Here is a 23,646-nt window from a genome sequence, read left to right on the forward strand (position 1 = left end):
CTTTAATAGTAAATCCGAGTTTTATAATTTCAAAAACACTGGTTCAAAAGAATGTAAAGAACCTATATAATGGAAAACCACAAAGCATTGTTAAAGGAAATCAAAAGAGACACAATAAAATGGAAAAATATTCCTTGTTCTTGGATAGGAAGAATAAATATAGTTAAAATGACCAAATTATCCAAAGTAACATACAAATTTAATGCAATTCGCATCAAAATTCCAATGTCATTTTTTAAAGAAATGGAACAAAAAATCATCAGGTTTTACATAAAATTATTAAAAAAAACCCTGAATAGTCAAAGTAATTCTAAGGAAAAAAACAAAGCTGGGGGCATTATAATACCTGAATTCAAATTATACTACAGAGCCACAATAATCAAAACAGCATGGTATTGGCAGAAAAATAGACACTCAGACCAATGGAACAGAACAGAGAGCCCAAAATTAAACCACATATATATGGTCAAATCATCTTTGATAAAAGAGCCAAAAACACACAGTGGGGAAAAGAAAGCCTCTTCAGTAAATGGTGCTGGGAAAACTGCAGAGCCACGTGCAAAAGACTGAAACTCCACTACAGTTTGTCTCCTTGTACTAAAATTAATCCAAAATGGATCAAAGACCTAAATATAAGATTAAAACAATAAATTACATAAAAGAAAACATAGGTACTAAACTCATGGACCTTGGCCATAAAAAACATTTTATGAATTTGACTCCAAAGGCAAGAGAAGTGAAGGCAAAGATAAGTGAATGGGACTACATCAGACTAAGAAGTCTTTGCACAGCAAGAGAAACTGACAACAAAACAAACAGACAGCCAATTAAATGGGAGATGATATTTTCAAACCACAGCTCAGATAAGGGCCTAAAATCCAAAATATACAAAGTACTCACAAAACTCACAAGCAAACAATCCAATTAAAAAAATGGGAAGAGTACATGGACACTTCTCCCAAGAAATACAAATGGCCAATAGATATATGAAAAGATGCTCATCCTCACTAGCTATTAGAGAAATGCAAATCAAAACTACAATGAGATATCACCTCAAACCTGGTAGTTTAGCTATTATCAACAAGACAAGTAATAACAAGTGTTGGAGAGGCTGTGGAGAAAATGTTGGTGGGAATGTAAAGTAGTACAACCATTATGAAAGAAAGTATGGTGATTCCTCAAAAAATTAAGACTAGCCCTGGCTGGTTGGCTCAGTGGTAGAGCATCGGCCTGGCGTGCGGAAGTCCCAGGTTTGATTCCCGGCCAGGGCACACAGGAGAAGCGCCCATCTGCTTCTCCACCCCTCCCCCTCTCCTTCCTCTCTGTCTCTCTCTTCCCCTCCAGCAGCCGGGGCTCCCCAGGCGCTGAAGTGGCTCTGGTCGCGACAGAGCGACGCCCCGGAGGGGCAGAGCATCGCCCCCTGGTGGGCATGCCGGGTGGATCCCGGTCGGGCACATGCGGGAGTCTGTCTATCTCTCCCGGTTTCCAACTTCAGAAAAAATACAAAAAAAATAAAAAAATTAAGACTAGAACTACAATATGACCCAGCAATCCCTCTAGTAGTTATAAACCTCCAAAACTCAAAAACATTGGTACGTAAAGACACATTCAGCTCCATGTTTATCACAGCATTGCTTACAGTGGCCAAGACATGGAAACAACCAAAAAGCCCTTCAATAGATGATTGGATAAGATGTGGTACATATATACTATGTAATACTACTCAGCCATAAGAAATGATGACATAGCATCATCTTCGACAACATGGATGGACCTTGATAACATTATTCTGAGTGAAGTAAGTAAATCAGAAAAAAAAAACTAAGAACTATATGATTCCATACATTGGTAAGACACAAAATTGAGACTCATGTACATAAATATGAGTGCAGAAGTTACCAGGAGGAGGGGAATGGTTGAGAAGGAAGGGGAGGGGGGTTGGGAGGGGCATAAAAAACAACAACAAATAAAAGGTGAATGGAGGACAATTTGAATTTGAGTGATGGGTATACAACATAATCAGATGTCAAAATGATCTGGAGATTGTTTCTCTAAATCTATGTACTCTAGTTGATCAATGTCATCTTGTTAAAATTAATTGTCTAAGTCAAATTATAAAATTTAGAAAAAGAAAAGAAAACAAAACAGTTATAATAAATTCTTCACTCAAAATTTCATTATAAGGCACATGATTTAAATTAACATTGAACACAGACCTAAAACAGTTATTTGAGACCTGTAATGTTTTTTCATATATAAACTACCTCACTTATTTTTCCTGAAATGGATTTTAAATAGAACATTGTAGAGATGATTACTTTGAGGCTCTTCAGTTGAATAAATCTGGACTCCCGTGACCCTGAATTTATACCTTATGCCTTTCCTATCACACCAACAACTTTCTATATTTTCTAAGCAAAGTCTATTATGAGCTGTTGGTCCCTAGCTCCTGCACCTGCATTGTTTTCCTTGTGGAACCCTTTTCTCATTTACTAGATCAGTGATTTTCAACGTTTTTCATTTCATGGCACACATAAACTAGTTACTAAATTTTTATTTAATTATTTTTTATTCACTGAGAGGAGGGGAGGCAGAGAGACAGACTCCTGCATATGCTCCAACTGAGATTCACCCAGCAAGCCCATTGGGGGTGATGTCCTGCCCATTTGGAGTGTTTCTCCATTGCTCAGCATCTGAGTTCTTTTCAGCCCTAAGGTGAAGGCCATGGTGCCATCCTGAGCACCCAAGGCCAACTCACTCCAATTGAGCCACGGCTGCAGGAGGGGAAGAGAGAGAGAGAAGCTAGAGGGAGAAGGAATGGATACGCAGACTGTTGCTTCTCTTTGTGCCCGACCGAGAATCAAACCTGGATGTCCACACGCTGGGTTGATGCTCTACTACTGAGTCAAACAGCCAAGGCCTTAATCTTAATAATCTTAATCAAAAATATTTTAAATATTTGCATTTAACAAAACTGTCTGCAGGTTGCCTTTTTAATGTTCTTGGCACTTGAATGTACAGCCTGATGTTTATCCTGATGACTTTATTTCCTTTGTAGGAGTTGCACAATGGCTTTATGTTACATTGTTTAAAAAAAGAGTTGTGGATACATTTTGCTAAATTCAAAGTCTATTAGGTTTTTAAAACAATAATTAAATAAAAATATTCTTTAATTCACCTGGAATGAATCAATTTTTAAGCATTAAGATTATTTACAATTCTACACAAACGTAAAATTTTTAAAAGTGTACGAAAGTAATTTATTTCAATTAACACTGTCACAGTAAAACTTGCTTTCTGGGCAATAATGGTCTTTCTTGAAAAATCCCAAATTCATTTATTATACAGGGTTGTGATGTGATAGTCAGTATGTTTTAATTATAGGAAGGAAGATAAACATTCTTTTGGTTACACTCTCCCTCATCATTTTATATATACTATCGCCAACATTTTTTTAAATTAAAAATATAACACATATAAATATAGAATGAACATGTGTCAAAATGAATAACTTTATAAGATGTATAACAAACACTTCAGAAAAAAAATTGTTATGTAATACAAATGGTAAATTATGCCCCAAAGGCCAAATTCAGCCATTTATCAATTTTTTAAAATAAAGTTTTATTGGAATACAGGCTCATTATTTGACTATTTCTTATTTATGGCGGTCTTTAAGCTGCAATGAAAGAGTAGCTAAGAAGGAGACATGTCTTGCAAAAGAGAATCTATTTATTATCTGAACGTATACAAGAAAACCTTGCTGGCTCTGATACAGTACTTCAACAAATCTTTAAAAAAATGCCAAAAACATTATGCTAGGTGACATACAAAACTTTGTGTTTTGTGTCTTATAGGACAATTAAAGCATAACCTTTGGGATCATCTTGTCCATAGGACTGCAGTCTACAAGCTAACATTTAACTTCAGGCCCTGGCTGGTTGGCTCAGCGGTAGAGCGTCGGCCTGGCTTGCGGGGGACCCGGGTTCGATTCCCGGCCAGGGCACATAGGAGAAGCGCCCATTTGCTTCTCCACCCCCCCCCCTCCTTCCTCTCTGTCTCTCTCTTCCCCTCCCGCAGCCAAGGCTCCATTGGAGCAAAGATGGCCCGGGCGCTGGGGATGGCTCCTTGGCCTCTGCCCCAGGCACTAGAGTGGCTCTGGTCTCGGCAGAGCGACGCCCCGGAGGGGCAGAGCATCGCCCCCTGGTGGGCAGAGCGTCGCCCCTGGTGGGCATGCCGGGTGGATCCCGGTCGGGCGCATGCGGGAGTCTGTCTGACTGTCTCTCCCTGTTTCCAGCTTCAGGAAAAAATAAATAAATAAATAAAATAAAAAAAATAATAATAAAAAAATAACATTTAACTTCATACCACCTGGCATCTAATCAAATTATAAACTGCAACATGGAATACTCCTCTCTACTCCTGGATCATGAAATAGTCCTTTGGTATGCTTGCTAAACACTGCCTTGACGTATCATTGAAAGGATATACTGTGCTCTTTTATGATTTCCAAGTTAAAGATAATTTTTTTTCCTATATATCACTGGAGTGAAAAAACAATCAATCCAAATTCAATATTCTAGTCTTTACTCTGTTATCTAATCATATCTCTGTCCTAATTTCACTATAATTGGTTATGAAGGCAGTTGCTAATGCATATACAGAATGTATAAAACAGAGTGTATGAAAAATTTCCATAGAAATTATCTTCATTTATTATTTTATCTCTCCAATCCTTAGGATATGACATTATCTTTATGCCTCTGAATTTATTTTATTCTATATAATATATACCTATTTGCTATACATGAGGATCTCTTATTAAAGTATGATATGGTTTGCATAATAGCCACGTCCACAGCTGTGACTGTTTGTTAAATTAGGTCATTCTTTAGTATCAACTGACTTAATTTTTAGAAGATATTTTAAATTTTTAGGTAAATAATAGTACATCATATGAAACAACATGAAATTTTGTAAACAAGTAATATAGAGTTCTGTAGTCTGTATTTTAGAAATCAGGGTTGCATTTGTTTGGAAACCTTTAATATACTCTCAAGATATTGTTCTCTTATATTATTTATAAAAGAATTTCATTGTTTTCTCGTTGCCTACTAAGCTGGAGACATTTTTTTAACATTTTCTAAAACTATATAAATAATATTTTACCCCCTTTGTATTGCTGAAGCAAATGCTACAAGAACAATTTGCTCTTTTCAACTGATTATTTCGCTTCTGCTATGACATATATTTATAGAATCAATCATCTAGTGGCACCAATAATATTATTCTGATGATACATTTGGTCATGGTTCTATAAACTATTCTAACTTCAGTAACACATTTAAATAAGAACACATAAGGTAGGTCAAAAAATATTTTTCCATATATCTTCATGATGTACCCAATCTCTAAATCATCAAAAGATGATTTCAAACACCATAAAATATATAGATGATAAATATTATATTTAGAATTTTAAAAATATGTGTAAATATATAGCAATGAGCTTCAAGTTATAGTGTGCATAATGATTATGTGACAAGCATTTCATCATGAAGATAAAGCAATATACCCTGAGAGACTTTAAGATTAAAAGTCATTGAAGTGTTCAGAAATCTGCATTTTGCCAAGTATTCTAAAAGAATGTATTGGAGATTTTCTTACTTCAGAATGATAAGAATACTATACAGTGTTTTTATTGCTTGTCTCCTTTAAAAATTTTAGAATAGTGTGATGTTTGTCCCCTTTAATTAAGGAGAGTGGTATTCCTAGTTTTAGTCAATTTAAAATATTGAATTTCATCCCCATGTGAATTGATAAATAATAGAAATTTAAATACTTGGTCCAACCTGTCTTCCCAAAGAAGGAACCAATAAAGTAGAATTAATTTGTTTAGTTCTGTGGGTCAAAGTGGGAGAACCAGAAGAGTTCTTCTTTCACCTGAGGCCCTGTTCAGTTCAATGGAAGGGGAATATCATCATTAGATTCCTCCTGAAGTGGAGTGTTTGGTTATACTGAAAGGGAAACACTAAATATGTATCTGAAATGAGAACATACGTGAAATAGAATTGAAAGCAAAATCAAGGCAATAAATCAAGAGGACTTGAAGACTGAGAGTAGAGTGAGTTTGAGTAAATAAATAAATTGAATAAACTTCCTTGATGTAGGAGATTGTCTAGCACAGGGAGTTTAAGGTATCATTTAATCTGCTCATATATAGGGCATATCTATTCAGAGAAGACAGCGAAGGTTGAGAAACTGGCAAAACCAATTAAACATAGTATGTACAGAAAGTCTCTACGGTTATACATTTCTTCAATGTATATAATTAAAATAGAAGATTTCAGAATTCTATAAAAGTTTCTATAAAGATATATTATGCATATATCCAGACAGGGAAAAAGACATTATATGCAGTGGTTAATAAAAAAAGAAGAATCACATTAGACTTTTTAACAGAAGCTAGAAAAGAATAAAGTGATATTTATAAAGAACTAAAAGAAAACAAAAAAGACATTCTCAATTATAATTCTATACCCAGAAAAGTACTTTTCAAAAATTATTCTTATATGATTTTTCAGAAAATCAAATGCTGAGAAAATCCATTGTCAGAATATCTCAAGGATAAGAAATTTTAAAGTAAGTTATACCAGCACAAAACAATTGGCTCCTAACAAGCCTTGAATCTATATGAAGAATCTATATAAAAAGCGCTAAGAAAAAAAATGGAAAAAAATTAGTGTTTCTTCTGATTTTAATTTATCTAAAAGATACAGGAGAGTCTAAAGGAAAACTAACAACAATACATTTTGGAATTTATAACTTACGTAAAACACAAGGGAAATAATGTTGACACGGTTATTAGATGAGGATGAGAGAGAGGAATGAGGCCAGGGATCTTCTGTCTGTTCATCTCAATCTCATATGAATAAATTCAGTTCCTCAGGCATGACACAGAATGAAGCCCTAATCTTGGGAATTCTTTAGAGAGCCTTGGGAATTTAAGTAATTTGGTAAAAATTAAGGGAAACTGGCTCAATCCTCTGTAGAGAGTAAAACCAACTATCAAAAACTGTTGGTTAATGGCCAAAGGGAATAAGTGTAAAGAAAAGGAAAAAAACTGTTTCTATGCAGAAATTGATCAGTAACCACTGGTTTCAGGCATGGTTATAACTTAAGAGTAACAGACTCAGATGTTTATTAAGTTACAAGTTTTCAGATTTATTTATTAAATTGGAAAAACAAAAACTATCGAGCTTTTAGTGGGTTAAGGAAGTGAATTAGATATTAAAACTAATTGAGTTGAATGCTATTTGTGTCATTTCATTTTTGTTAAAAATTATATATTAAAAACAAAACAATCAAACACAAAATTTACCAAAATATGGTAAATGTCCGTATCATTAGAAAATTAAACATGAGCCTATGGAAATAAGAGGTAATGAAATTATTGGTGCATATCAATCCATATGCAAGGATTTAGGGTGTATCATTTACCTTTCCATTTCTCTTCTTATAGGGGTCTTTGATACTATCATTCAAATACCAATTTATAAAGTGTTATGGAAGAAATTAACCCTAGAGTTTACTTCCTTTACCTTTTGGTTCTAGATTTTTTCTAACATCAAATTAGCACAAAGAAAATATCTGCTGAAAATGCTTTATGCATATTCAACTCTCTTGCAGTGGGGATCTGATTGTTAGAGACATAGACATTTCACCACACCCATTTGTGGGAAAAAGAATTTCAGCTAAGTAGGCTAAATGTCTTGGATGGACTCAAAATGTAGAAGAAGAAACTAATTTTTTATTAGCAATCGAAAATTATTTTTCCTCGCATGCTCAAAGAAAGAACAAGAGAGATTCACCACATCTAATTATGCAGGTTTCTGTGTTGCATGTCTTTTCAAAATTGAAATTACTTTGCCATAGACAAGAATTTGCAGAGTCTTGTTTCTAAATTAGTTCAAATTCTATGACATCAAATTCTGATTGCTTGAAGTTAATTTATGCAAGTATATTAATACTGTGTAATTTTTTCCTTTGGCTGGTAATGGGTGGAGACATTCTGCTGTTTGAAATTACTATGTGTGTTTATTTTAATTCCTTTTAATTTTATTAAATTCTGAAACATATGACATTGTTTCTTTTAATATCATAATAGGTATTTTAGATTTAAGAATAGATGATTATTTTATCCATCACTCCTCCATCTAGTCACCAGGAAGCAAATCATCTTATCTACAGAATAACTTTGTGGTTCTTTGTCACAGTCATATTTTCAGGAAATCAGCTCATATGTTCTTGTGTCATAAATCGTATACTTGAATTCCTGTGTCTGTAAATAAATGTCTTCTAATATACTGAAAAAACAACCCCTGAGAACGAGTAAATTTTGAAATTACTTTCTGGGATTCATACTCTGCCTTCTTTTGGGTATGCTGCAGGGATAATAACGATTTTTTATTTGTTATTTGTTCAACTCAACACCATCCAGGAGTATGAGGAATCAGCAGTTTACACTGTGTCTTTTTCTTCTAGAAGCACTCCGGTCTATAAGCAGCTAACTATCTCCCACAACAGTGTAACAGAAAGCAGTACACAGATTGATTTCCTCTCCTCATTTGCGTTTCCACAAAAACAACCAAAGTTGAAATACTTTTAACTTTTGACTAAATACTTACGAAATATTCTTCAAACTTCTTTCTTTTAGTGTACTTTCTATCTTTCATCTTTGTACATCTCATGGTGACGACACTTTCTTTGTGATTAGGATTTGTGTTTAATTCATAATCATATCCCAAATGTCCAGCATAGGGTCTGACATATAGCTAAATTGAATTTGTGTTGCTAAAGTGTGTATATATATATATATGAATTTATACTGCATAGTGTAGACTGGTTCATCTGTCCATACCACTAACAAGTTTATCACTTATCCCTCAATTCTCCGTTCCTCTGGCTTGGCGCACTGCTTAATCTCACTCCTAAAATACCCAAATTCCTACTTCTTTGCTCATTCTCAACATACAATGTTTCCCGTTTTAAAGAAGGCAACAAATCAAAAATACTAAAACTTCTGCAACTTTCCCATCCCATGTATCTAGAGACAATTTTGTTCAAACACAATTAAAACAGAGCATTTCTTCCAGTCCAAGGTTATTCCCATGTGTGATTTTCAATAATCAACACATAAAATTTTGTAAGTTTGAGGTATCTTAGTCATTATCTTTTATACCCTGAAAGTTTAGCTTTTGTGCTATTTTCTAAGTTGCAATATACCATAAAACCATAAATTTAACTAAATACAGCTAAAAACTTCCCATAGAGAGGGAAGTAAATACCTAAAAGGTTTTTAAATCTTGTGAGTTTGCCAGCAGGTTTGTCATTCAGTTATTTAATAAAAATTTGACATTTCTTGCCTTTTTTCTTAGTCATCCCCTTATAAGGCGATGATCACAGGCCTGCTGGTAACCCCTCATTTACAACAGTGTACACAATATTTATAAAAATAAGAGTATGCTTAATGGCTATACAAATCCCAACTGGGAACTGTGGCTGACTCTATCAATAAAGTTAAGTACACTGCAATGATCTTCTCAATGCTGCTTCAAACACAAATAAATGTAAATATGAAAAGCTATAACTCTTTTCTAGAAAACTTTAACCAGCATTTGTTTATTCAAATAAAAATTCTCCTAGCAATCTGGAGGATAGCTCAATACAAAATAGACCTAAAACCTCTAATAAGCTATCGAATAAAAATAAAATAATTTCAAATAGCCCTAACCCAAACACAAGAAGCACTGATCATTTGTGCATGTCTAGTGTCCAGTTTAAAATGAGGGATTGTTGTGGATCATATAGATATAGACTCAACCATGAAAATAGCAGTTTTGCTCAATTGCCCTAAGAAAATGAAGAAATCCCTTGAAAAAATAAAAGATTAAGCCACACTGCTAGGAGCAAATTGCTAATAATTGTTATGGGACTTGATTGGCTCATAAATGCTTAACTCTATCATATTAAGCACTTCCTTCTGAGAAAAGTCTCATAAAATAGTTTCCATTTGCTCACCAGAGCTAGTAGAACAGTAGGCTGGAAAAGCACAACTTACTTGGGAAATAAAAATGAATCTTACTTTATGTACATTCTCTAGGAAGAGGCAGCAGAAGAAAAATGGTGAGTGGCAGAGGTAAAAACTAGTAAAAACCTAGAGTTTTAAGAATTATGATAAAATGATAAAGCTACATTATCTATGACAGGAATTAATTATTATGATGAAGATATATCACCTTCTGTTTTCTTTTATTAGAGTTGTGCAATAAAAAATAATTAAAAGATTTCTAAATATATAGTCATTGCTTCTGGCATGCTGGGGTTGTAGCCATAACTGTAGGTCGTTGCCTTTGTGTAAGGCACTCAATGTTCCAGCACAACACCTGCTCTCTTGCTTACCTGCTGGGTAACCTTAAACTTATTCTTTAACTGCTCTAATTGTTTCCTCAGTTCCCCAGACAGCATGAATTCTTAAGGTTCAGAGTGATTAAATGAAACACAGACATTTCTGACATACAAAAAGCACAAAACAAATGGTACTTCATATTATTATGTTGCAATTTATCAGCTAAGACAGTAATTATAAGATACATTTCAATACTATAAATGTTAAAGTGTACAAAAATGTGATTTTTGATAAATTCGAAAAGAATCACAAAATAAGGTGGAAATAAAAATATGGCTCTAGGTCAAGCAGATTGGCCTAAAATTTTATGGAGCTTGCAGGTATTTGTTAGCATGAAATATGTATTTCCGCACAGTCAAGTTAAATTATTTTTACATTTTTTCATTTTATTTTTAATATATTGTTTTCAGTTGTTGGGTCAAAGTTAATAAAGTAAGTATTTCATGTAGTTCAAAACAACTTTAAGGTGGAAATTATTATTTATGATACTTAGATGAAAAGAATAAATATTTTATATTAGTTTGAAATATATAGAAATACTCATGCTTACAAACAAATGTAATAAAAACAATAGTTCTCATTAAAGACCCTAAATATTTTCTCATTTATTAAGTAGCAGAGCTAGACAAGATTAAGAAAAGGAACATAATTAGCACTATTTATTTGTTAGAATTTAACTGCTAGTACGAGTCTGAAGCATAAACACCTGTTAACAAAATGAATAAAAGTCCTATAATATTGTATAGAAATGATTACAGTACTATTATACATGTAACTAACTTGTCTGCCTTTGTTATTTTGAGGTGAATTTCAATAAATCAAGTGTTCCTGTGCCTTGATCAGCACAGGAATGCCAGACACCTTCATTCACCTCCCCTTCAGCCTTGGTTATAGAAGAAGCCATATGCTTTGTCTCGTGGCCAAATGTCATATTCTCTAAAATCAAACAGTCAAAATTATATCCTGCAAGTTTTATGATATGTTCTTTGCTGTGCCACTGAAATCACTGAGTGGCTGTGTCATGGTGGGCTACAGAAACTGATAGTAGTCCTGTGGTTCAATATATACTACAATCACTGTTTCTATATTTCTTCTTAACAGAGGGAAATGCTATTTTTTTTCAGAGTTATATTCAACTATGCTATTTTAGAGCTATACAGTGCCTGGGGCTCCATTTGTGCTAGGTTTTATTGACTATCTTTTTAAGGTTATAAAGCTATATATCTCTGTTATCCAAGATGCAAGGGATAGATATTTACCGTATGTAAATATCAACCACATGCTTTACCTACAACCAGCTAGTCCTTACAGCAACCCAGAACCTACTGGTAACTCGGTTTAGTACCAGGTAATTTATATTTATTCAAGTATGCTGAATCCTTTGCCCTCTTCTTTCATTGATCTCATTAATGCCAACTCAGGGCATAAGAATTCTTCTTGTATTTGGTGTTGTGATCCTCTCCAAGGCTCCAATTATAGGTCTGAATATTCCTGATAGTCTTATCTTCAGAATGCTCCATGCTTGGGGAAACAAAAAACCATCAGCATAGAACACCATGGTAGGCATGATTGGTTTCCTGAAGCAAAATTGCTTTTTACCATCTAAGCATTCCTTTTGCTTTGGGGTCCATAATTTTTTGTGTGATTTGAAATAGCTCTTGTTATAAATAAAGTCTGGGATTCAAAATGTGCTGGAAAAAATAAAACTCAAGAAACATGCTATCTCTTATGGACTTTCTTTTTTTTTTTCTTTTAATAATTTTATTTTTTTAATGGGGTGACATCAATAAATCAGGATACATATATTCAAAGATAACATGTCCAGGTTATCTTGTCGTTCAATTATGTTGCATACCCATCACCCAAAGTCAGATTGTCCTCTGTCACCTTCTATCTAGTTTTCTTTGTGCCCCTACCCTCCCCTTTTCCCTCTCCCTCTCCCCCCTCCCGCCGTAACCACCACACTCTTATCAATATCTCTTAGTCTCATTTTTATGTCCCACCTACGTATGGAATAATGCAGTTCCTGTTTTTTTCTGATTTACTTATTTCACTTCGTATAATGTTATCAAGATCCCACCATTTTGCTGTAAATGATCCGATGTCATCATTTCTTATGGCTGAGTAGTATTCCATAGTGTACATGTGCCACATCTTCTTTATCCAGTCATCTATTGACGGGCTTTTTGGTTGTTTCCATGTCCTGGCCACTGTGAACAATGCTGCAAAGAACATTGGGCTGCATGTGTTTTACATACCAATGTTTCTGAGTTTTTGGGGTATATACCCAGTAGAGGGATTGCTGGGTCATAAGGTAGTTCTATTTTCAGTTTTTTGAGGAACTACCATACTTTCTTCATAAAACTCAAAAACAGACAAACAAACAATCCAATAAAAAAATGGGAAGAGGACATGAACAGACACTTCTCCCAGGAAGAAATACAAATGGCCAACAGATATATAAAAAGATGTTCATCTTCTTTAGTTATTAGAGAAATGCAAATCAAAACTGCAATGAGATACCACCTCACACCTGTTAGATTAGCTATAATTAACAAGACAGGTAATAGCAAATGTTGGAGAGGCTGTGGAGAAAAAGGAACCCTCATACACTGTTGGTGGGAATGTAAAGTAGGACTTTCTTTTTACGTGTTTTCTGAATATACAAACTGCTTTGGTACCAGAATACCCTATTGGACAGACACTCATTTTATCACCATCTATATCTATAAATTGTTTCTTATGTAATCAGAAGACCAATAATACAAGCTAATGTTTTCTGTCCTGGTATGAATTAATTATACTTAAAATCTAATATCCAAGAAGACAGCAGATAAGAAAAAATTAAGTTTAGATTGCAAGATATCATTTCATGTGGTCTTTAACAATAATATGTAGTAGCAGAGAAGAGCTAAGTGACTCCTCAAAGTACCACTTACAAAAAGTCTGTTGTGATTGAAATGCATTTTTTTGACATGCAGCTTTTAACAGATTTGGTGCTGTTCTGATGATTCTGTTTACATCCAGTTCCACCCATTTCCTTCATCAAAAGATTTGTATTCATTGGTCACTATAAAGATTCCAGCTTTCTCTACTCTTTTTAGTTGTGTATGACTAGCACTATAAAACTCAAATCATAGCTTAGACTAAACGTTTAAAAAATAGCAGAACTGACTTTAGAGATTTGGAGAAAGTGTTGCAGTAGTGATGAACACTGCCTCTCACTGTTTCCATGTACACAGAGTTGACATACATCAATTCGCCATTAATCGGCCCTTTTATCACCCCATGTTTATGCAGATTAGCATGATTAAGAACATTCTTGGTTGTGTCCTCACACCTCGTGAATACAAAATTTCCATCTTGTTTTTCGGCAACTATCCTCTTTTTTCTGTTTTGTGATGTGCCAGCATCTCCTTTACTATCACGGTTAGTGGTGACTGGCCACACAGGCATTATAGAGCAGCTGAATCTATTCCTTTTATTCCACTGACTTACTCTAGTCTTTTTTTTTAACTTGGATGTCCATTCCTAGCTGTTCCTCCTGTACTTTTTAGTTTTCACCAAAAAGGATGAATTCTTGGAGGTATTGAATCACATATTTATTTTGGTTTATGAAGGATATTTATTTTCATACTTTCTAAATATCTATCATATGTAATATTTTGTCTGTTAGCTTATTGGCTCTTTTTAATTGTTTTATTCTCTGTTTGCTCAAAAATTGTATTTATAATTAAAAAACCTTTGTGATTTTGGTTTGTTTTTTTATTCTGAATTCGGAAGCTGGCACCGTACTGGAAATCAAAGTTTCCCAAAAGACTAATCTCTGAATGAGAGATACTTTACAAAAGAGTCTCAAGTACAATGAAAATAGATGCATTTCCAACATGATATAATCCATATTCATTTTCTGACGAGTATTCTTTTTTCTTTTATTAAACTGAGACAGGTGGTAACTTTAATCACTACTCATTATCTTATATTCATCACATAATATTTTATTGAAATTCTTGTAAAATGTCATGATTAGAGGTATTTCACTTTATTTTTGTTCGCACTTCAATGCATGATATCCTGATATCCATTATTGCTCAAGGAAATATTGAATCAAAGAACAGCATTACTCAATGAATAGATAAATGAGTCACAATTTCTTTCATCATAATTCATTTGTGCATACTTAGAAGTAGGAAAATAGACATGTGTGTAGCAAAAAAATTACTTTGACATTAGAACGTACAATTTAAACATAAAAAATCAAACCATCAAAGAATATCTAGAGAGAAAATGACTGTGTAAATTATTTATTCTTTATTCAGCATTTGATGCATATATATATATAAACATTAGGGCATATCATTTAAATAAATAAAATAAGGATTCCAAAGTAATTAACATCCCATATGTATTTCCAAATATAATTTTAGAATAAATTTTAAAAATTAGAATATTAGCATTTCAAAAATAAGAGTTTTCTAAATAGTATTATATTAGAATTAACACTGAAAATAGTATATAAATATACCTCATTGAAGAAGTAAATGGAAGAACCTGGATTATGATAACTACTTTTGAGGTGAGAGTAAAATAACGAGGCATCTTTGTCCTGTGATAACTCAGCACCTTCTCACTAATATAAAAAATTCAGTTCACTTCTCTTCTTTACCTGTGTTTGCGAAACAAGTTAAATATTACTAACCTGTTGACTTCGACAAGAAAGCTTGACAATTCATAAAAGAGGAACAGAAGAAATGCCCTTTCAAGTTTTAAGGATTTCATTGATTTCAAATCTAGGTCCCATTTCCAGAAGTAGTTTAGGAGAGAAATAAGACAATAAATAGATAAGCACTTGATAGCAATCTTGTGAGTTGTTATATATATTATGTCTATTCAAAGTATTTGAAATTCGCATTACATTAAAAAGAGATTTTAGAGAGATTCAATATAATTTTCACTTTTTACTAGGAAGTGACAGATTAATAGATCACTGAGTACAAGGGTATTTTGCGAAGTAGAATTTTAATAAAACTTCATAAATAAGTCAAATGAATTGAAAACATATCTGATATATTAGGTAACAACTATGTCTACTGAACAAGAAATACCTAAAGAAAGAAAAAGGTTTTCCAGAAAGGTATCTTACATGTGTGCTAATTAAAAACATCAGGGTAAAGGGCTGCAATTTCCCTAAGCAAGCAGCTTTTATAATCTATAGCAGTGTCTATTATTTAAATCTAGGAACTAGAAATGGAAGCCAGACAAAAACCAAAACAAAACCAAAAAAGCAAGAAATGTATAACTTTACAACAGCGTTGGATATCTATGGATTAGTAGCTGCAGGACATGTTATATAAGAGATATATCATATTTGCATATAACTAGTGGAATGACAAGGTGAATAACTGCATTAGTCACATGTCAGTAATAATTTTTTTAAATGAACATTTTGTTGCAATGAGTTACGCATGTTCAGCAAGTGGCATAGGACTATTACGACTATAGCTGGTAGGATGGGATCAGAGAAGGGAAAGAGATTGGTGAAATTATATGCACATAACAGCTTTCTAGAGAGCAGGAAAGCAAATCCTAGAGGAAAGAGGGGAGGGTGTTGCAGGAGGGGGGCAAGAGGGATGTTGAGGGGAACACGGGGAGGGGGGGTGCATTCGAGGGGACACTAGAATCTATGTAAATACAATAAATTTAAATTAAAAAAGAAGAAAGCAATCAATGAACAACTTAAAAAAAGAAAAGATAGATAGCGATCTTCTTTCTCCCAGAAACACATGCAGCTAGCATTCATGACGCTTGGGCACAATCTGTGTTGCTAAGAACTTACAGATATGGCATTTCTTGGAGGGGTGAGGTTTGATTGCACCATTGTATTTTAATATTTGATTTAAATCAATAGCCAAATGTAACAATGTAAATGTAGCCCATGTGGTGAGGATAACAGAAAATGTGGCTGCTTTGCGCTGCAATAGTGGTATATATTATGCACTCCCTTACAGAGAAACTGTCAAATCCTCTGCTTCTCAGGGAAAACCAAATGCCAGATAACATTTATCTTGGAAAACCTCTTGCTGATGTGTGACACCGAATTTAAGTTGCTCGTTAGCCTTTTAATACAATAATTCAGTTATCTTGCTCTGGGGTAGACAACAGGATACAGAAGTTCAAAAGATATTTTTTTTAGCACTAATAGACAAACACTTAATACATAATGCACTTAACATACTATGATTTACACAAATTACTCCCCCCACCCCGGTTTTGTTCCCAACAGACATATCTTGGCATCTCACAGAAACAAAAATTGGAACATCTGTTCTATTATTGAGCAAATCTCTTTCTAGAGTTGTTCTGCAGCAAACCATATGGAAGAAACGTTTTCACATTTTTCTCATTCATTAGACATTACATGAAAAGATTTGTACAATTACTAAAAAAGAAAAGAGAATGAAATAAAACCACTTGTAACATTTATTTTTTATGATAATGAGTACACTAACTATTCTTTTTATGATTCATACAAGCGTTATTTGCAAATGTACACATATTCTTTATATTCAGAAAAAGTTGCAAAGTATAAAATTAAACATTAATAATAACAATAATAATTGCTAACACTGATATTGCATCTACTATGGACCAGACACTGTTCCAACCACTTTATATATAATAATTCATTTAACCAGTATCTGGGGTGGGTGCCACCATTTCCTCAATTGCAGAGAGATGTGAGAACTGAAACACTGAGGGATTAAGTAAACTAGTAAGTGTCAGCATTAGTCAGTTGAATCTATGTTCTTATCCACACAATGCATTTGTTTTTTTTTTTTAAATTGAATAACTGAGCAATAAGATAGGACATTTTGAATGAAAGTCAAATTAAGCACCTTGTTTTATTAACACTATAGATATGTGTTTTTATGTTCCAGATCATATCGTTTAACAGTAAACATTAAAACCCAATACAGTACTTTGCTACAGGTTGTCTTTCAACATTAGGTCAACTACAGCTTTATTTTGAAATAGATGCGTAAGCACATCTTTCTAAATATTTTCAGAATACATAAATATTTATGGATGGATTCTGTCAAAAAGCCCCTTGTGGCTAACTCAAATAATAACTTTATAAAGCTAGATAATAGTTTGTGCTCAATTGACACATTTATATGATGATTAGCTTCAGGTGTTAGAAACACCAAAATTAAATTGCAAATTAGAATTCTGCAAATAATTTTATTGTCTTCCTTTTAGTCTATGACTTTTATTTTTCTTTATTCCATCAATCACAAGTAAAAAGAGTATTTTAGGGCAAATTCCTGTACTTAATGTTTCTCTACAGTATTATTTAGCCATTATCAACATCTACCTGTACCTGTATATGGTTACACATGATAAAGGAAGGCATGGGTTATTAAGAGTCTTTTCTGATAGCATTTCCACACTATGCTTTTCCTAAGTAAGATCATGTTTCTTAATAGTGTAAGGATCATATTTCTTAATACAGAATTATTTCAGAGGGATCTAAACTACAGATTAAAAACAGTTAAAAAAAAGCATGAACTTTTGGAAACAATGTCTTCATAATACAATAAAAACAACAATTCAGTAAGCATAATAATTATCTCATAAAAATGCATATTTCTAAGCTTTACTATAGCTATTTGAGGTCATCGAACCAAAGAATCTGCAAATGTATTAATAGTTAGGAGCCAGGTGATTCTAATACAAGTGGTCCATGGCCACATTTTGTCGACACTTCTTTTAATCTGTCATTTCTCAGTACATGCAACTCCTTGTTCTCATTTAACAATGCCCACATACGTTGCAAAGTTCACAGTAAATGCTACATATTCTTTGATGCTTGAAATTAAGCCTATAAATGATTTTGGCACTCCCTCACTCTTGATAAAATTTCCTAAAACATTATAGCAGATGCTTAACCTGACTAAGGAGAAAGTGGCTAAGAACTCTGCAATTTTGCAAAAACTGTGAATCAAACAACAACTAAGTCTACTGTAATGATCAGATTTAGGGATTATGAGTCTTTATGTTCCTTTACGATACAAAAGTTGACTTCTGATTTCCTTTTCTGACCTGAACTCCTGTGACTAGTTCTGGGATCATTGATAATAATTTAGAACATTTGCACCTGAAAACTCTAAATAAACTCTCTTGGAGCAGTATAATACTCTTATTGTGACAAATATTTAAGTAAATTAATCTCACAAATAATATATCTTTGGAATTATTACTATTGTTTTAGTTATCATTACTATTATTTTGATTTGGAGAGGTTTCAAAAAAAGAGAATTTGATGTTGTGTTCTATAGAGGAGGGAATAAATAAAATCCTGAAACATACTTAGAGCTTAGAATAGATTAATTAATAACAATCTAAAAAATAAAAAGAAAAGCAAATATAGTGTCTTGTTTTTTTGTTTTGTTTTGTTTTTTAATTTTCAAAACTTGCCTTTTGAAAGTGTCCTTTAATTCAGAATTGTTCCAGTTAAGAAAACTGTAACAGATGTGTGGAAATTTTAAGGAAATTTCAGACCATAAAAATATAAATATTTAGTATTGGAAACATTGAGATGTAGCGAAATAAGTTCTTCTATCATTCTTACCCTCACCCTCATTAAAGTCAAGCCTAAATAGATCTAATTAAATTTCAGAAACTACTGTAAAGTATAGATGTGTCTCCTTCTCATCCTTCCTTCTTTCTCCCCTCCCTCCCTCCCTCCCTTCCTTCCTTCCTTCCTTCCTTCCTTCCTTCCTTCCTTCCTTCCTTCCTTCCTTCCTTCCTTCCTTCTTTCCTTCCTTCCTTCCTTTCTTCCTTCCTTCCTTCCCTATGTATGATTTTCCAGTTAATGTCACAAAAAGGAGAATTCAAGTTGCTCCTGGGTATTATAGAATGTTTTCCAAGTTTGAAAGGGAGTTGGACATCTGTTAAGTCCATTCTATTATCAACATTCTTTGAGTTAATGACCCTTGACATTTATTAGCATACATCATTTTGGTCTGCAAAGACTATCAGTTAAACAGAGTGGATCAGTTAAGCAAATTGAGCACAGTGGAGCTTCTATAACTTTCCAATGTCCTATTTACCATCCAGCAATAAACATAATCAGAAAAATTAATCTGTCTTTCTGTCTCTCTGTCTCTCTCTTGCCCTCTCTCTCCCCCATATCATTTTATTTATTTTTCTCTGTTTCCTCCACTGAAAACTTTATGCTTTATAAGGTAACTTATATTAAAAGTATTTTATAGCATATAAACATATTATGCATTTTAACCTAATAAATTGTTAAAAAAAATGGTAAAAAAGTTAGACTTACAATTAAGATACATTGAGGTACTTGCAAAACCTTATCCTCTTTTTTAGGACTTTTTTTTTAAATTAAATGAGAGCAGAGGAGGTAGAGAGACAGACTCCCACATGTACCCCAACAGGGATCCACTCAGCAAGTCCCCTGTAGAGGGATTGCTTTGTTATCAAGCTATTTTTAGCCCTGCATGTGGCAGAGGCCATAGAGGCATCCTCAGCCACTGGGGCCAACTGTCTAAAGCCAATAGAGCCATAGCTGTGTGAAGGAAAAAAGAAAGAAAGTAAGGGGGGGGGAGAGGGAAGGGTAGAGAAGCAGATGGTTGCTTCTCCTGTGTGTCCTGACTAGGAATTAAACCTAGGAAATCCACACACTGAGGTGATACTCTGCCACTGAGCAAACTGGCCAGGGCAGGACATTTTAATAGAATAGACAACAGATAAATTTTTAGCACATTGATATTTTTTCATCCTGTGGCTAGAGATTGTTTGGGAATAAGCTTATCCATCGAAAAACATTTAGCCGATAGCCAAGTGTTAACCTGGTTTTCTCCAGCAATGAGGTATCTTTCAATTAGATGGAAAACTAAAGATTTGAGTTGTGTCTGTCATAGAACTGCTAAATAAAATGTGTATTCCCTGAAGTTTATTTTGTTTATGCTGTATCCTATAATTAACACCTTAGATTTATTTTGTTAAAGTCATATGTGAACTTGTGTAGGCACTGAGACACATGAAATATACTTATCCACACTGATATATATTAGAGTTTTCAGAGAGCATGAGAAAGTAAAAATAGCCATATATTTGCAATATTTTCTTCTTCGCTATTTTGCTGAGAGCGGTAGGTAGAGAGTGAGCTCTAGTTTACATTAAACTGGCACACCATGTGTAGGGTGACCTGAATCAAACCAATTTTCATTCAGTTCTGAAATGAGGATAGACCTGATCAAAATATCAAAATTTAGGAAGCTAAAAACATTGTAACTTCATGAATAATGCCCTACAAATATTTTCTTTTCAATAGTAAAATTGTTATCTTATTATCCTTTCTAAGATTCCCTTCAAAGTTGAAAGAGATGAGCATGAAGTTCAAAACAAAAGTCACCAGTTCTGTTTTGGGTCAAGCTTTATCTTTTTTCTGGATTGTAGAGTCATGACCCTGACCTCAGACTGACATTCTTCCCCTATACCTCCATTCAGGCTCCACATTAACTTTTAGACATACCCAGCATAACAAAATTTTTATGCTTAAAATTTGTTATTGCTTCTGTGAGATTTAAAGGCAAAGTGAAATTCTCAGTCTACAAATCTTCCTTCATGTGCTCCTGCTTACATCTTCAACCAATTTCTAAGGTCCTTCATGCCTCTTTTGTTACAAGGAAAACCAATTATTTGCTGTCCTGTTAACATATATTCTCTTACACAGATTTATTTGCTCTGTACCTTCCCTTACACTGGCTCCAAAATAATCTCTTCATCTTTTATATTTAGCTCACTTATAACCTCTTCTAAGCTTCAGCCTCCACTGGATTCTCAACTGGAATGAACCACTCTCAGTCATGCCCCATTCTTTTCTGTACCTATGTTTGTAGGACTTTAATGCTTTATTACAATAGGATGTAAACATATGATGTTTATCTTTATATCTTCAGCACTGAGCACATTGCACAGAGATGATCAACATTCACTAAAGGAGGGAACAAAGGAAGAAGAGAAGAAGGAAAAAAAGAATGGTTTAATCATACTATGAAAAGTTGTTAAGGACTATTTAGAGAAGGGATTGGCTATGTATCAACTATAGTTTATACCACAGACACTATTCAATATGTGCAATTTTTTAAAAGATTATAAAGGCTTATTTTATCTATGCATTTGTCAAAATAATCATTTTACTAACTGGAACAATAGAAGTGAAACTTCAGAGTCAAGATAGCATTAATGTATTTGTTTTTGCCCTTTGTACCAAGTTCTGAAATCTTAAGAAAATCTTGACCTCTAAAAATCTCTAACTTTTTTTTTTCTAATTTGTATCCTTAGTCTCTATCACAGAAATCAAGTTAGAGTTAATAAATAGTTAAACAAATGAGAAAATATAAAATTTTAATTATCTCAGGTTGTAAATAGAATTATTAAAAGAAAGCTAGGTTACTCCAAATTAAAGAAGACTCCAATTCAAAAATTAAACATACCATAAAGGGATATAGTGATCATTTCTTTTTGACTGATTATTTCATTAGATTTCCTCTCTCTCTTTTTTTCTTTTTTGATAATCTAGACTTATTTTTAGGATTTCTTCTTTTTATTTTCAAAGGCAACTTTTCTTTGGTTACTTACTACTACACAACAAGAAAAACATTATATTTTTACTTTACTCTCTCCCCTTATAAACGACATTGAAATTCAGAAGTCGTATTATGGTGTAGTCAAAGAATGACTGGTTTGTACACACAAAAAAATGTATATAGTCATAAAGGAGTAAGATATGTTGATACCATCATCCTTACTTTACAGACTCAGATTATCTCCCACCCAATATTACCCCTAGAAACCCCAGTCTTCTTATTGCTGAACTCTGGTAACTGTCACATTTGCCTGAGATCTGACAGGTTATTCCCTGATTCACATCCCCTGCTAATATTGAACTTATTTATTTGTGTTGTACCAGGATGGTGGGTAGTACTGAGGTAACATGTCACTGTCCCTTTATTCCTAAACATTGCATGCTAAAAAATACAGATAATTTTATGGTGATCTTATAGAATAAAACATCTGGCCGCTTAGACACTCAGTGAGGGCTAGAAATTTTAGTTTGAGTCATTCAAAGCAGATATACAAATTCATTAACTCAGTGGATCAGAATTAAGTACGTTTAGAGAAATTGACTCACCAGATTTACAATAGATAAATGCACAAATGAGAAAACAGAATTATTTCATTACAGTGAGAACCATAATGAAAGGTAAGCAATTTGTGTCTCTGTTCAGCTCATTCTGTCTTGATGGGGAAGTAAAAAGACATTCAGAACTTTTGATAACTGTAGAATCAGAGCAAGGGAAATTGACTGGAAAATCTTAACAACTGACCTCAATTTCTCATAGTTTGATGTATCCATCAAATATATTAGGATATATATAGAAATTAGGAACAGAGATACATTGGCCCTTTAGATTAAACATAATCCATCATATTAACAAACTTCTCTTAAATCATTGCAATAACATTGATTAAATTTTTTTTCTGTGCAGTTACACCCAAGTCATTATGATTGCATTAAAGTCTTTCTCAATTCTAATCTCTGTCAATCCAGATTAATCTATTTCCAAACCAATTGATGGGAGTGAAGGAACTTCTGTTTTTGGATAATCCTACCCATGGACTTCAGAATGTGCATATCAGTTAAGAAAATAAAGCAAGCTGCAAGAGATGAGGGACACTTGAATGTGATCCTGGTTGAAATGACTATACTTTAATTTTCCTAGATCTGACTTTCCTCTCTGTTTCTAAAATTAGTCATGGTCCTGCAGCCTGCCTTTAAAATTTAATAATATGGTATGTCTTCCAACCTATATAGGTCATAAAAGAGAAAACAAAAAAGCATATGTTAAACTGTATATTCTGTCTTTCTTTTTTTAACTGATAAATGTTTGAATTGCTAAGATTTGGCAATTGGATCTATCCATGTAGCTATCTTCCCAAAATGATGTAGGTTATTTTCATCACTGTAGATAATTTTCTTGTGCCCTTTTTAAATTAATGTTCTTAAAGAGACATCTACATTCTATTTTTTTCAATATAGATTAATTCTTCTTAGAGTTAGACCTCAGTTACATTGTTTGTATTCTTTT

This window comes from Saccopteryx leptura, chromosome 1, assembly GCF_036850995.1.
Source record: "Saccopteryx leptura isolate mSacLep1 chromosome 1, mSacLep1_pri_phased_curated, whole genome shotgun sequence".
Taxonomy (NCBI): domain Eukaryota; kingdom Metazoa; phylum Chordata; class Mammalia; order Chiroptera; family Emballonuridae; genus Saccopteryx; species Saccopteryx leptura.